Here is a 14,249-nt window from a genome sequence, read left to right as displayed (position 1 = left end):
TTAAATTGGCAGGTAAAGTTATATATATTTATCATGTATGACATGATACTCTGAAGTATGTATACATTGTGGAATAGTTAAATCTAGGTAATTAACATATTCATTACCTCACATAGTTATCATATTTTTGATAAGGACACAACATCCACTTTCAGTATTTTTCACGAATACAATATATCATCATTATATATCACTATACTGTATGACAGATTTCCTATCTAAATGTAATTTTGTATCCCTTGACTAACATCTTCCTAACTCCTACTCCACCACTGCTCATCCCTGTTAAACCACCATTTTGTTCTCTAGTCCCAAGATCAGTTATTTTAGATTCCACATGGGAGTGAAATAATGAGGTATTTATTTGTCTTTATGTGACTGGCTTATTTCACATAACATAATGTCCTCCAGTTTCATCCACATTGTCTCAAATTAAAGGATTTCCTTCTTGTTATAGTTTAGTAGTATTCTATTGTATACATACCACATTGTCTTTCTCTATTGACCTATTGATGGATACTTGGTTCTTCATCCTTCAGCAACTATGTGTTAAATTGTTCAAGTAAGAGAGGATAGCTATTGCAGTATTTCCTAGGAACTATTTAGGTTCAGATGCAGTTCTTTCTGTACAATGGAGAAAATAGCCACATCTATCTCACTGCGTTGCAGTGAATAATTGAACATATATGAAGTAACTGAATAGTGTCTTGCACATAGTAAGTGCTATGTATATGTTCAGTTTTACAGGACTGAGATACAAACGTATACAATATCAGCATACATTGGAGTTCATTCTTAGGGGTTTTCATCTTTTTCTTTCTCATCTTTAACATAGTTTTTTTTTAAAGCAGTTTGCAATGAAAGTATTATTTTATTCTGTTGTCTAACAATGCAGTAATTGAAAGTCGTCACTAGATGGCAATTGTGATCCATAAAATAAGCTGCAGAAGGTTGAAAGTAATGAGTCAAACCTTGGCAACAGTGTGTCCTGTGCCCTGTAGCCTTAACTAGGCTGTCGTTCCCTTGGTAGTGAACATTTAACAAAAGTATTGTTGGCAAAACTTGCCTTCTATAGTTGCTCTTGGGTTCACCCATAGGTGCCAGTCCTTCTGATGTCAGTCTCATGGAAGCCTGGGTTTACCTGCCTACATCCTATTGTGAATGTGCAATACCGGGAGTGCTTTAGGCCAGATGACAATGGGACAGTGTCAGAATGCTGTGCTAAGCAGACGAACTAGTGGTTTTTAAAGTGTGTGTTGTGCTGGCAGCCTCAGTATCACCTGGGAACTTGTTAAAAATGCAAACTCTTGAGCCCTATCAGATCTGCTGACCAGGAAGTCTGGTCCAGATGATTCTGATAGTTTTGAGAACCATTGAGGTCAACCAATTTTTAGTATAACATATATGTTGGCATTGGAATGGTCCTCAGAACATTTTTCCCAGCCCTTTCATTTTACTGAGAAATGTCCAGAGATATTAAAATGACTTACTGGAAGAAGTAAATCATTAAAAATGATTGAAAGTCACAGCAGTGGTTTGTGGCAGTCAGGCTCCAGGCCTGCTAAATTTTATGTCTTAGCTTTTCTTATGATGCCCTTTATCCTCTATACTCCTCTTTCAAACTGAGACTATTAGGTACATAATTTATCCTGATGAAAAAATTACCTATGCATTTATTTGTACATGAATTTGTTTGTTTTAATAAACATTTCTATGGGGGGTATAAAATTGAGTATGATGCTTTCCCTGTAGGCCAGTGTGAATGCATATGTGTGTACATGCGTGTGTGTGTGTGTGTGTGTGTGCGTGTGTGTCTGTGTGGTGGGAATGAGGGGGAGTCAGGTCAAAAAAGACATCTTCTTAATTGCTAAGAGAGGGATATATACAGAGAGCCTTGGGAAACATGTGCTTGCAACTAAGGATTAGGGAATCAGGAAAGAGAGGGAAACTTCAAAGCTAAACTTTCAGTGTGGGTAGGAGTTCACCAGATGGAGACATAGGAGAAGGACTTTTGGAAAACGGGATCAGCATGTAGAAGGTGGTGTTGTCATGAAACAGTGTGCAGGATAACAAGTTTTGTTCAAAGGGGAGGATGTAGTGAATTAGTAATGTTATAAATACTACTACTACTAGCTGGCACTTATTGAATATTAACTATGTGTTCAAGCATGGTACTAAGCATTAAACATCATTGTCAACCAATTTAATACTTACACAACTTCAAGCACGTGTACTCCTTTATTTGTTTTTGGCGGTACCGGAAGTTGAACTAAGGGCATAGTGCTTGCTAAGCTGGCACTCTACCTCTTGAGCCACTCCACCAGCTCTTTTTGCATTGGTAACTTTTGAGATAGGATCTGGCTTCATATGCACAGGCTCGCCTAGACCACGATCCTCCTATTTGTGTTTCCCTATGTAGCTGGGATGATGGGCGGGCCCCATGATTGAAATGGGGTATCTTGAACTTTTTGCCTGGGATGGCCTTGAACAGTCATCCTCTGGATCTCCACCTTTCAATTAGCTAGGATTATAGGCTTGAGCCACTATGCTTGACCTGTGTATGCCTATTTTATTCCTCTTTTATAGATGACAATGAACATGCAAACACTGTTCTATTTTCCTTAAAATCAAATGCTACCATTTCTATTTCTTAGATAAACATTGAACTTAGAAAAAAAGTTTTAATGTTTATTTCTTCCAGGACAATGTCTATAGTGTGAAGTAAATATGCATTTTTGGGGGTGAGGAATATATTCCTAATACATATAATTTTACTGTAGGCATAAAATCAGGAGGTTTTTGCAACCTTTATTTTTTTCAACTCAAGGAATGAATGTCCTGTTATTCTTCCACCTATTAGTAACTTTGGAAGTAGCCACTTTCTCTGATAATAGATTAATTGTGTCTGAAAAGTGGCAAAGAAAGTTAATTTCAATGACTTGACTCACCAAAGAAAGGAAGCTGAGTAATGAGTGAATGACCTGGTCTGAAATGACTGGCTTTGTTATATTTTTGGTTTTGATTTTATAAACATTCATTATGAATATGTTTTTCTTATCAACATTAGCATCTTTCCTTCACTGCTTAGGAATGCCCACAACCAAACTAAAAATTCGAGATGTTATGAAAGTTTTGGTAGGATTCAAAATATTGTGCCTGGCTCTTTCTAGGTAAGCTTCCAGATGGTCTTAGGTTCTTTGGGATATTTTTTAGTGAGTTTACTTTTTCCTGAGAAAATTATTTTCTATTTTGTAGTTTTTGCATTTGCAAAATATTTGTATTGGATGGGAGAATCTAGAAGGCCTCTTTCAGCTCCAGTGGCTGTGGATTTATGATTTAATGATTAAATGGCACAAATAACTCATTTCTGGGTTTTCTTTGTAGTAAAATTTTAGTGTTGTCTTCATAAAAGAAGTTATCAGAACAAGTATTTCTTTTTGTATGAATTTATAAGTAGGATTCTTAAAATAACTCTATATTTTACTTTTTAGTATCACTAAGACCTCATCCAGCTCAAAGATGTGTTTATGTGATTTATTTCCACATGACATTTTATGCATCTTAGGAACTAATACTAAGGCAAGTTACAAGCAAAAGTCATTAGAAATAATTGATGGTTTATTTGTTTTAAGGTAGAAGAGACACACTTTACACAATGGTCTGTTTTTCTCATTACTACAATAACAACTTTCTCCTTTAGGAACTCATAGCACAACCTTGATGTTTACACTTGTGCTTACAGCTAAGAGTAATGTTTTCAAGAACATCTTAAAAACTCAAACCAGTTTTTCCCTTCCTTGTCTAGAAAAGTTGCTTTATACACAATAGGTAAGTTTTTAATACATTAGGGAAGGGTACTATGAAGATTTCTATTGTAATGTAAAGAATCCTTTAGTATGTGAATATTTTTCCCCCTCTGTTAACTCTTATTTGCAAGTATACATTTTTCAAAAACATTCCCAAGCTTACTAACTTATGTACTCTTTGGGGGCGGAACTCCAATTATATTGATCAATATTTCTTCATTGTCTGGGACTGTCTCTGGTTCATTGTATATGCTAAATAAACCCAGAGCTGAAATGAATGTTCTTTTGGTAGGTTTCATTGTGATTGTAAATGGCACTGAAGTAAGTAAGAAGGGATAGGGTGCCAGTGGCTCACATGTTAATCCTAGCTACTCAGGAGGCAGAGATCAGGAGAATCATGGTTCAAAGCCTCTCTCAGCAGATAGTTTGTGAAATCCTATCTTAAAAATACCAAAATACACAATACAAAAAGGGCTGGTGGAGTGGCTCAAGTGGGAGAGCGTCTACCTAGCAAGCCTGAAGCCCTGAGTTCAAACCCCAGTACAAAAAAAAAAGAAGAAGAAGGGAAAATGGTTTAAGAGCTTTGGTTTTCTCTCCTTGTTGCTGATTTTCAAACCCCTATGAAGGTTAAGTGAGATAATATTGTCCTAAATTTTAGCATAGTGCTTGAATCTACATACTAAATGCTAGCTAGATATTAGCTTTGGGCTAGTTTTTACTATATGTACTTTTTTCTTAAAAAAATTCAGTTAGGTTTTTCAAAAACAGGAATAAGCCATTTCCGTAAAAACTGTTAAAGATTTGGTAAGGAGAATAAAATTTACTGGATAGAAATTTATATAGTTATTCATTTACATTGCATATATTAATCTAACAGGTTAATATTTTGTTCAGTCACTCACAATGTTTATTGGGAACATAGTTTAAAATAAGCAGTGCTATAGAGACATAAATGTAATTTATAGTTCTTTCCAGGGCATTTTCACTTCTAAGCCTTTCAATCATTATTAAGCAAGTATAAAATGAATCTTTTTAATGAATGAGCAATTTGGAGCATCAAATAATGAAGCCTGATTTCTTCCCTGCATGTGGAAGATGTGAAAATGCTTGAGTCACTGATGCTAATTTATATTACATTCTGATTGCATCTTAGGAAATGTGTATCAGCCACATCAAGACAGGTACATGAACAAGTCCAGTAATGTGAAATCAGTACTGTGGACATCAAGCAATGGAATCCTCTTGTCAAGTAGTGTCCCATAGAAACACAGTATGAGTCACATCACCATGTTTTCTAGCAGCCACATTGAAAAAGTAAAAAGAGACAGGTAAACTCAAACTTACTGGATTATATTATTAATCTATTAAATTATATTTATTAATTTTAGGCTTAGAATATTTGAGATTATCATTTGAACATGTAATCAACATAGACAGCATTAATGGGATATTTTCTATTCTTTTTTATACTTACAGCCCATTTCAATGGGGATTAGCTACATTTCAAGTGCTTAATACCCACATATGCCTTGTGGTCACCATACTGGACAATGACACTCTAGTCATTCTTGCTTTGCAACAGAGAGCACATACAGTATAGAGGAAAGACAAAGACCAGCCCCAAATCTTAGACTATCTCTGTTTCTTGGTTCTGACATTTGGGATTAATATGATTATGAACAAGTGATTTAGTTTCTTTGGGACTCAAATTCCTATTTTTTTAAATGAGAATTTTTATTAACTACCATATTCCTTTTAGGAGGCTAGGGGTAAAGATTAAATAAGATGTTGTACTGTATGTGAAAGTGCTCTGTTTGATCATAAAGTGCCATACACATGTAAGGCATTATTACCTCTTTTATTGTAGATTTGCTCTCATGACTTGCCCAAGGCTACATTCCAAATTGGTAGGAGAATCAAGGATAGAATCTGGGACTTCTGACTTCCAGCCATCTGTAACAGCTGAAGGCTATTCATACCAAGCTACTTTAATTTTTTTTTTTTTACTTTTTAAAATGTTTTTTTATTTTAAAAAATTGAGGAAAGAGGAGAGTGTCATTAAGAAGTAAATTCTATATTGAACAGTTAGAGGCTGCTTGGCCACTGTCATTATGTTCTTATGACATATGTAAGGATATTTATATACTTATATACTCAGAATTACAGCCATCAAGGATTGGACTTTATTGCTGTCATATAATATAAAACCCCACGTTCTTCAAAGTTTCAAACAACTTTTAAATTGAACTGTGGTTTCTTCACTCAATTTATCTCCAAAATGCAGCACAACCACAAGAAAGTCCTTCTGTAGTAGGCTTGATTAATAAAACAGATATGAATCAATTCAGTAGGTTTTCCATAGGTATTTTTGGTTACAGATGTAGCTCATTAATTCCCATGTGTGAGACACTACTTTTCTAGTGTAAATCCAAAAGACAGATTAATGCTGAACAGAGAGTGGGAATAAGTCAGTTTGACCCATCTTATTTAGTGCTGCCTGTGTGTAAGGAAACTTAGATATTTAATAGTCAAGCAGAGTTTGTTTCTGTGATAATTATCATTTATATATATGCTATTAAACCTGAAGAAATTATGAAATCTGTCTACCCAGATGTGTATAACACATAAATCAGCAATCCATATTTTTTGAAGGTAAAAGATGATCAGAAAAGAAATTCCATCAAAGGACTGATAACCAGAATATACAGGGAGCTCAAAAAACTAAACTCCTCCAAAATCAATGAACCAGTAAAGAAATGGGCAACTGAACTAAACAGAACTCTTTCTAAGGAAGAAATCCAAATGACCAAAAAAAAAAAAAAAACCACACGAAAAAATGCTCACCATCCTTGGCCATAAAACTATGATCAAGAACACTGGTACCAACAAATGCTGGCAAGGATGAGGGGCAAAAAAGGAACCCTCATATACTGCTGGTGGGAATGTAAGCTAGTACAACCACTTTGGAAAACAATATGGAGGCTCCTTCAAAAACTAAACATAGATTTGCCACATGATCTAGCAATACCACTCCTAGGGATATACCCAAAGGAATGAGACTCAAGATATAACAAAAGCACCTGCACATCCATGTTTATTGCAGCACTATTTACAATAGCCAAGCTATGGAAACAGCCAAGATGCCCCACAACTGATGAGTAGATCAAGAAAATGCGGTTTTACTCAGGCACAAAGAAGAATGAAATTTTATCATTCGCAAGAAAATGGATGGAACTAGAGAACATCATCTTAAACAAAGTTAGCCAGGCTCAGAAGGCCAAAAATCACATGTTCTCCCTCATATGTGGATTATAGACCTAAAACAAATGCAGTAATATTATTGGACATAGGTCACACACAAAGGGGAGAACACACATGGGAGAAATAGAGAAAGGAAAGAAGCCTAAAACTTGAACATGAGTGATGTGCTCACTGTTGAGGAGCAAATAAAGTAATCTTAAATTAGCAAGGGCCACTATGGAAAGGGGACCAAAAAGTAGTGAAGAGGTCTGGTAGAAATGAACCAATGTGGGTTGCAATAAACAAGTGCATGGAAGCAACACTGGGAATCTCTCTGTCTAGCTTTCTTTATCCCAAACTAGCAAAAAATGCTATGTCTTTCTTTCTTTTTTTTTTTTTTTTGCCTTAATAGTTTCCTTTTATTGAGTGCTCATCATGGTTTGTATACACATTATCTTTTTTTTTTTTCATTTTTCTTTTATTATTCATATGTGCATACAAGGCTTGGTTCATTTCTCCCCCCTGCCCCACCCCCTCCCTTACCACCCACACTCCACCCCCTCCCGCTCCCCCCCACCCCCTCAATACCCAGCAGAAACTATTTTGCCCTTATCTCTAATTTTGTTGTAGAGAGAGTATCAGCAATAATAGGAAGGAACAAGGGGTTTTGCTGGTTGAGATAAGGATAGCTATACAGGGCATTGACTCACATTGATTTCCTGTGCGTGGGTGTTACCTTCTAGGTTAATTCTTTTTGATCTAACCTTTTCTCTAGTTCCTGGTCCCCTTCTCCTATTGGCCTCAGTTGCTTTAAGGTATCTGCTTTAGTTTCTCTGCATTAAGGGCAACAAATGCTAGCTAGTTTTTTAGGTGTCTTACCTATCCTCACCCCTCCCTTGTGTGCTCTCGCTTTTATCATGTGCTCATAGTCCAATCCACTTGTTGTGTTTGCCCTTGATCTAATGTCCACATATGAGGGAGAACATACGATTTTTGGTCTTTTGAGCCAGGCTAACCTCACTCAGAATGATGTTCTCCAATTCCATCCATTTACCAGCGAATGATAACATTTCGTTCTTCTTCATGGCTGCATAAAATTCCATTGTGTATAGATACCACATTTTCTTAATCCATTCGTCAGTGCTGGGGCATCTTGGCTGTTTCCATAACTTGGCTATTGTGAATAGTGCCGCAATAAACATGGATGTGCAGGTGCCTCTGGAGTAACAGTCTTTTGGGTATATCCCCAAGAGTGGTATTGCTGGATCAAATGGTAGATCGATGTCCAGCTTTTTAAGTAGCCTCCAAATTTTTTTCCAGAGTGGTTGTACTAGTCTACATTCCCACCAACAGTGTAAGAGGGTTCCTTTTTCCCCGCATCCTCGCCAACACCTGTTGTTGGTGGTGTTGCTGATGATGGCTATGTATATCACCCTATACCAAGATTAACTCAAAATGGATCAAGGATCTTAATATCAGACCCCAAACTCTTAAGTTGATACAAGAAAGAGTAGGAAATACTCTGGAGTTAGTAGGTATAGGTAAGAACTTTCTCAATGAAACCCCAGCAGCACAGCAACTAAGAGATAGCATAGATAAATGGGACCTCATAAAACTAAAAAGCTTCTGTTCATCAAAAGAAATGGTCTCTAAACTGAAGAGAACACCCACAGAGTGGGAGAAAATATTTGCCAATTATACATCAGACAAAGGACTGATAACCAGAATATACAGGGCACTTAAAAAACTAAATTCTCCCAAAACTAATGAACCAATAAAGAAATGGGCATGTGAACTAAACAGAACTTTCTCAAAAGAAGAAATTCAAATGGCCAGAAAACACATGAAAAAATGCTCACCATCTCTAGCAATAAAGGAAATGCAAATTAAAACCACACTAAGATTCCACCTCACCCCTGTTAGAATAGCTATGTCTTTCTTATTATCGCTTATGTTTTCTATTCATCAAAATCGGAGAAGAGGGTGAAAGAGGTTCTGCCTGGAAGTGGGGGTGTGGGAGAGGTGGTACAATTTATACACATGTAAGTAAATGTAAAAATGATAAAATAAAAGGAGAAAGAAAAAAAATTACCTGTACACCTTAAAAAAAAAAAAAGAAACCCAAATTCAGCACACAGCAGTGTCAACAATGCCTCATTTTCTATGTAACAACGGGACCTTTGTAATCCCCTTTAATTTTCTTTACTTTTTTTTATTATTTTGATTTTCATTAAAATTCATAATAAGATCCTCATTAGATGAAAAACAGGAAATTCCAGATTATTCAAAAGTAATTTAAATATTTACATTCTGTACTTTTAGAGGACACGCAGGGTATTAGTTATCATGATCTGCTTCTATTTCCTAATTGATGTCTGTCATGGTATTCAAATTTACATTTTGATCATTTTTCTCCTTTGCATCTGATTAACTTCATAGAACTTAAGAACTACATACAATACTTAGAGTTTTATACTATATGAAATTAAGTTAAGCCATGTTCATTTTAGCAGAAAAAGAGGCATAGGCTCAAAAAGTTCCTAATTCTTTTTTTCAATCAAGATTCTTTAAAATAAATTTTCAGCTGGTGATTTTCATTAGAAAACTAAGCTTCAGGCCTGCCTGAATTGGTGACAATGTTGAATGAATGTAATTTTTATTTTCACTTGCTGAATCATTAAGGTTGACTATTGAATGACTTTATTGAGTAAACTTTACATTTTATTGCTTTTGCACTTTAGTTTAAAAATAAAGAGCTTAATTTTTTAAAGGCCCAATAAAATGTATTTTTTATATTTCCACCATAACTTTATATGCAATTCCTCTGTTTTGCCCTGTAATAACCACCTTCTGCATTTTTATGATTTAATTTAACATTATTATTGTAATTTTTTACTGGGTGAGCCCATCAATGGCCGTGGCAGCAACATTTTGTTACAAGAAATCCAGAAGCTATCCTTGGTTACAACATCTACAAAATTTCTCTGAATTAAGTTCAGAGCCTTACCCTGACATTATGAATGTAACCCTTGGTCATGGCTTTTTTCACTCTCTTCTTCAAAGTCCTGGATCGGCTTGAGTCCTATAACCTGCTGCTTACATAAGCATGTATTTTCATTCAGTGGTTTTGCATTATAAATATTTTATTGATGGAATCTAGCCAAAATAATTAGTGGTACCTATATTAAAAGTATAATACCTTAGTAAAACCATTAACATATTTGCATTTCTCCAGGAAGTCTGAGTGGATTCATTCTGGATAGGATGTGGTGGTGTAGTTATGTAGCATTTACTATAGAACTAGACGCTATTCTTGTCTTTTTGTTCAGGTACGCCTCAGCAAGAACACAAAAATCTGAGTAATTGTAACAATTCACTCTTTCAATTATGAAATAAAATTAAATGCACTATAAAAGCCATCATGTTATTATATATTAGGAAATACTGAGCTATGTGTCCAAAAGTCACACTTAGACCAGGCAATAGTAATAAGTATAGGACGGCTGTGGATACTATGAGATAATGTCTACTGGTAAGAAATGCATAGTATGTTGTGAGCTTTTTTTCCATTGAAGTTCAAAAGTTAACGATGCCCTTTATGTTTTTATTGATTTTACTAAGACATCAATTAGAGAATAAAAGATTCTAGCATGCTGTGATTATTTTTTGCTCTGAATACATTTAACATCACATGGGAATAAAACCATATTTTTATATCATAGTCTGTTTCATACATCCTAGATTGTATTTAGGAAAATTTAGTACATATCACTTCAGTCATCTGAAAGGAATCATTTCTTCATTACAGCTCATAACTTAAAACTATAAAATATCACCTGGAAAAAATGGGCTCAATTAAGAGAAATATAATAATGGTAGAGAAACACATATAGACATGTCTAGGGGATGATAAGATTATTTTAATTTTCTCATTTGTACTGGAATTATTTATTTTACAATAAATTTATTTATTTTACAAATCTCCAGATCTTTTATTACTTAAAATCCTCTGCTGAATCATGAAAGGAAGCTTAAGTTAGAAATTTTCCTCAGCAAAAATCTAGCTGTTAGCATCTGGTGAACACTTGGATACCTAGTCAGGTCCTATGGAAATGATTATTTTAAGACTGTATTTCCACATGCCTGGACTTAAAAATCAACTAGGATAACACTGAATTTTACTATTAAATATTATTTAATATTTAATAGTAAAATTTAATTTTTTAAATTAAAATTTAATTTTAAATTTTTAAATTTAAATTTTAATTTAATTTAATTTAAATTTTTAATTTAAATTTTAAATTAAAATTGAGGGATGGTCTCAAGCCTTTTGCAGCAGTGTAGATAGGATAGGAGATAGGATGATTGGACTTGCAGGCAGACTGGGAACTTGCCTGCTAATCACCAATGTGCTCCCAGACAGCACTGGCTGCTTCACCTCATGGCAGGGCCCCTACCTTCCATTTCTCCTCACACTTACATTTAAACTTGGCTGGCTTATGGAATTGAGGACCAGTGTCCTTGCTTGTATCTTCCTGTGGTACTTTTGAGGTTGGTTTCTGTCTCTTCACGGGATGTTGCTTTACTTCCAGAACAGCTTCTGCAGTGGGAAAGAAGCACATACCTCTACTTAATTGGAAAGACAGTAAAAAGCAGAATTACTTTCAAAGTATTTTGTTTTAGAACCATAGGAGAAATTATATAATAGGAATGTTTAAATGCGCACTTTAATAAAACATGATTATTTAGCAAAATTAAGGAAAAATTTGGGATATAATAGAGATCTTTGTATGTTGATTAGGAGAGAATGAATGATGTTTTCTTTCTTTACAATTAAGTATGCATTTGTTATTTTCACACAAATATTAGTATTTGCTTAGTTGGTATTATTGGTATTGGTGTTAGTTTGGATCTGGAATGTTCCCCAAGGCCCATAAAAATCTTTAGGTTTGGTTGCTAGCCTGTGGTGCTACTGGGAGATGGTACACCCTTTAAGGGATGGAGCCTTGTGGAAGGAAGTTAGGTCATTAGAGAAATGCCCTTGAAGAAAATATTGGGACCCTAGCTCTTTCACTGTCTCTTTTGTTTCCTGGCTGCTATGAGGTGAACAGGCCTTCACTGCTTACTTCCACATGATGTTCTGTCCTGCCATAGGCCCAAAGCAAGGGTATCAAGGAACCAAGGATTAAAACCCCTAAAACCTTGAGCTAAAATAATCATTTTCCTCTTTTTAAGTACTTGTTGTAGTAACATATATTGTATACAGTTTTTGGCCAAATGGACAATGCAGTGTATATCATTATAGTTTTCCATGGTTATATTATGTGCTATATTTTCAATAATTCAATTCCCATTAATATGTATTTGAGATAATTTAGAAAGGATTTGGGCATTTTCTATACAGGAAGCAAATTTTAGGGAGAAAAGTTAGGTTTATTTATGAACTTTTGAGCTTTTTGAACAATCTATTTTCCACAAATTTATACAAAAAGTGTTTGAGTTAGAAATTTTTCTTAGTTATTTATCAAGAAGTCTGACAGGGTTTTTATTTGGCAACATTTTTAGATTTTTGAGCTTTTGATACAATTTAACTTGTTGAATATAATTTATAAGTCCTCTGTCATCTACACTTCTTACAAATCATATGGGATTTATTTCCACTTAAACTGATTTCCAGAAATTTAAGTCTGGTTTTGGAGTAATAGATAATCTATTTTTGTTTTGATGTGTTTCACAGAGACTTGTTTAGGAAATGTCTATGTTTGATAACAAAAAGATTTGGAAGCCAGAGTTTGTTAATTAGGAAATCAGTGTAGAATTGGGTGTTAAATTTAGTGTTTTTGCAATGTGACATAAATAGTATGTTATAGAGTAGTATTGCTCAATAAAACTTTTTGTAATAATGCAAATATTCCATTGTTGTACTGTTCAATGTGCCAACCACTGATTGTGTGTGGCTGTTGAGCTCTTCAAGTGTGCCTAGTATGATTGAGGAACAAAATTTTTACTTTCTTTGTTTTAATTAATTTGAGTTAATTGACCCACCTGTGACTAGAGGCTATGACCTTGGAGTGTGTGGTTCTAGAGTTCTCTTTTTTGGTACTTAACACAGAATGAATGTCTTCTAGCTACTGAATGTTCATAGAACAGCAGTGTCCCCAAAGTACAAGGCCAAGCCTCTGACACGTGTATTTGCTCTAGAGCCGGCACAATGTTTGTTCAGACACAATCTGAACTTTGCTTCAAGTTTTGGATATTCAGAAATAAATAAGGTTTAAGTTAACTATAGGTAATCTGAGAATATTCTGTCTCTGGAAAGTTACAAGATCTCAAATTATCTCTAGCAATAAAATTCAATGACAGCAAGTAGACTGAAAAGCTGTCTTTTCCTGTCCAGTGCATGTGTGGAATGACACGTTGCAGAAGAGTGGAAGGTAACAGATTTGTAAGAAGAAGATACTTCACAAATGCAGTTGCCTCCATGAAAAAGAAATGGCCCAAGTCTGATCTGATGTCAGGAACAGGCTGATAAATACTTTTTGTGTCTCTTGGGAGAGGTGCAAGGCACAGTACTTAGCTTGGAGACAGACTATTGAAAAGAAACTGAATACAGTCTCTGCCCTGTATTAGCCAGGTGACTAATTGTATTAGACAATAATCTTTTCCCCAATGTTTTCTTCTTCCAAAATTCATTGTTTCTTTTTGGCTGTGGTGAAAACAGAGGAGGAGAAAGACACACAGGATAAATAGAAATCCTAATGGCTGTTATTATGTGCATATTGTAAATCTAATTCAGTTTACTTCCCTCTGAACCACTTTTACAGGTCCATATACAGGTAGATGTGTTTTTGAAATGCAATATTGGCAGCATGGACGATAACTGAAGAAGTTATGGTTGCCATTTTTAGACCATGAGATTAGCATCATCACTTAACATTTTTGAGTGTTTATTGTATATACTTAAAAGGGGTTCTTTCTTCTCTATGAGTCAGAAGAATATCTTTTAAAAATTATTAATTAAAAGTCTTTTCTTGTTATTGTTAATGTAATGACACTTTATCTTTTACTTTGCCATTTGTAATATATTTGATACACTGTTAGGATCTTTGCAAATGCCACAATGTACCCCTACCCAGCACAATAATAAAAAAAAGAAAGTGTGCTTCAATCACAATTTATGAAATGAATCAAATGATTCAATGT

At 34.8% G+C, this 14,249-nt stretch overlaps 1 protein-coding gene across 4 annotated transcripts in view; it reads right to left on the bottom strand.

The window, feature by feature from the left end:
- Col8a1 (collagen type VIII alpha 1 chain) overlaps positions 1-14,249 on the bottom strand; it is a 543,304-nt gene that overhangs the window by 440,566 nt on the left and 88,489 nt on the right. For all 4 annotated transcript variants that reach the window (XM_074072970.1, XM_020157593.2, XM_074072969.1 and 1 more), the window contains exon 2: positions 11,527-11,646. The gene's annotated coding sequence lies outside the window, so the exon portion shown is untranslated. The remainder of the gene's footprint in view (positions 1-11,526; positions 11,647-14,249) is intronic.

The sequence above is a fragment of the Castor canadensis genome, chromosome 5 (genome assembly GCF_047511655.1).
Source record: "Castor canadensis chromosome 5, mCasCan1.hap1v2, whole genome shotgun sequence".
NCBI lineage: Eukaryota > Metazoa > Chordata > Mammalia > Rodentia > Castoridae > Castor > Castor canadensis.
The sequence above is the reverse complement of the archived record's forward strand: the minus strand, read 5'-3'. Positions and strand labels throughout refer to the sequence as shown.